The sequence below is a fragment of the Bactrocera neohumeralis genome, chromosome 4 (genome assembly GCF_024586455.1).
Source record: "Bactrocera neohumeralis isolate Rockhampton chromosome 4, APGP_CSIRO_Bneo_wtdbg2-racon-allhic-juicebox.fasta_v2, whole genome shotgun sequence".
Taxonomy (NCBI): domain Eukaryota; kingdom Metazoa; phylum Arthropoda; class Insecta; order Diptera; family Tephritidae; genus Bactrocera; species Bactrocera neohumeralis.
The window spans coordinates 56,925,044-56,927,638 of record NC_065921.1 but is presented as its reverse complement, the minus strand read 5'-3'; positions in this window follow the sequence as shown (position 1 = coordinate 56,927,638).

The window sequence follows — 2,595 nt, the reverse complement described above, 5'->3', positions numbered from 1 at the left end:
CTTCCGCCCTGCGGATATACACGTCGTATGAGCGATTCTAGTTCACATGTCATCGCACGGGCGCGTCTTGAACGGCTGTCGTGCTATGCTTGCAACCACTTGACGAAGTGTGTTGACATCGTCGTTGGCAAGAAAAATCGTTTTCATCAAATTTTTCTATTTAGGTGTGAAAGACCGAACATTTCTCTTTTCTTGTTATTGTTTCCTCTATTAACTCTACCTCTAAAACTTTACTGTGCCTTGCTTAATGGTTTAAGCAAATTAATTCAAAATGCCAATTTTGTTTTTATTGACTTTATTACGAGCGCGTCCAGCTCGAAGAGCACCAAACATTATACTGAAAATTATTGTAATTACAAACTACCCTCAAGCTACTTGTTGCTGTTGTGGCCGCCGCTGCTGCGTAGCAGTTGTGGTGTTGCGAGCTGGTGTTTGCAGGCATGAGTGGGAATATGTGCTGATGGTATTGGCAGACGTGAGAACGAATAATTGCTGACTCAGTCCACGCGCAACTTTTGGATGCAACTTAAAACTTGTTATTTCCGTTAATGATTCTGAGTGCGCTACTTGTTGCTGACTCAGGCCACGCGCAATATTTTGGGGCTCCTTCAATTACATTCTTGCGTCGCGTGATAACTTGCATATACATATGTAGATACTGCTTTATTGTTGTTGTTTTTGCTTTGCGTTCCGCTCATTCTAACTCGTTGTCAACACGTTATTTATTGTCGGCTTTACATGCCGACTAAAAAGTTGCTAGTCAACCAAAAAGCTGGTTAAACGTGTTAGTAATCCTCAGCTATAGCCTAGTTTAATAAGTTTGTTTGGCTTTTATGTGCCTACTACTACCCTTAGCTTTTATTATGATATGGGCTGACAGCTCATCATTGTGTACAGTCCTGCGAAAGTGCGTATGTATATAGGAGGGTATGTGTTTGTGCTCCTTAGTACTGAAGTGATGTAAATCGATCATAAAAATAGTTTCAAAATTGCAGAAAAGGTATTTTCAACACATTTACACTCTTGCTGTATTCGTGCTAATGCTGCCTACAGTCATTTTAAATTTTTATATACATAGTATATATGGTTGCGTCAATCGTTCCTTACCGTTACATCTTCTAAAGTTCAGCTTCACTTCCTTTTTTCAGTTTTCCTTTTCGCCAGACATTTCTCCTCACTTTCTTGTCAAAAGAGTTCTTTGTTATGTAAATGCTTTTTTGTGATAGTGATGAGGGACTTGGGGGGCGTGTAAAAAGTTTCAGATCGATATCTCAAAAACAGAGGGACTAGTAGTATGACTTGGCTAAATCGGCTAAGCTCGTTTTTTTATATATTAGGTTGGAAAATATCTCCCTTCCGCTTTTTTGCTCTTTATTCAATTCTTTATAAAAAGTGTTACAGTTATCAGATTTAGTTCAAATATGCACCGTTTCGTTCGATAATCTATTTCCATCAAGACGGAAACGTCATAATACCCCGTCGTAGAAGCCTCCCTCCTTATGTACGAAGAACTCGGACAGCTACTTTTCACAAGCCTCTTTTGAGTTCAAATTTACACCAACGGCCTTGTTGTTCGCCATGGACAGCAACAGGTGGTAATCACTTGTCACTATGTCCGAGTTATATGGTGGAGCCGATAAAACTTCACTTCCGAGCTCTCGTAGCTTCCGACGAGTCATCAACGATGTGTGTTCTGGCGTTGCCCTGGTTGAGCACTGCACCCTTCCTGTTGGACAATTCTGGACGCTTCTGGTCGATCGTCTGATTCAAGCGGTCCAGTTGTTCGCAGTAGATGGTAGAGTTAAGCGTCTGGCCATATGGGAGCACCTCATAGTGGATGATTCCCTTCCAATCCCACCAAACACACAGCAAAATCTTCCTGGCCGTCAATCCCGTCTTGACCACTGTTTGGGACGATTCACCGGTCTTCGACCATTTTCGCTTGATATTGTCGTATGCGATCCGTTTTTCGTCACCAGTCCAATGGGTCCAATTCATTCCGTTTCTGCAGCATATTGCAGGCGTTGATTCGGTCCAGAAGGTTTTTTTGAGTCAAATCATGCGGCACCCAAACATCAAGCGTTTTTGTATATTCAGCCTTGTCAGATGGTCTAAAATGGTTTGGTGACTAACTCCCATCTTCTGGGCGACGACACGAGATACTACATCCCGGTCTAATCCGATGGTTTCATGATTTGATCGGTATTCGTCGGCACAGGTCTTCCGCCGGCTGGCTTATCCATGGATAATAATAATAAATATAATAATGCATATCGTCGTTTTGTAGGTTGTGTCCAGACCTTTCAAAGATGTATAGTATTGCCAGATGCGAGCTCTGCAGCGCTTTATACACAACCGCGAAACTCAAAAGGCAAAAAGGCGGAAGGGAGATATTTTCCAACCTAATATATACTTTATAAAGTATCTTTCATTTCTTATAAACTTCGTGACAACTTAATATACCTCGTTAATAGTATAAAAATAGTCTAAACACAAATGTCAGGAATAGTCTGTAAAAATTGGAAACACTTCATTTTAAAATATTAATATCAAATATTTCCCCTTTAGTTAGAGAGGAAGCTCTAGTTCTAAATA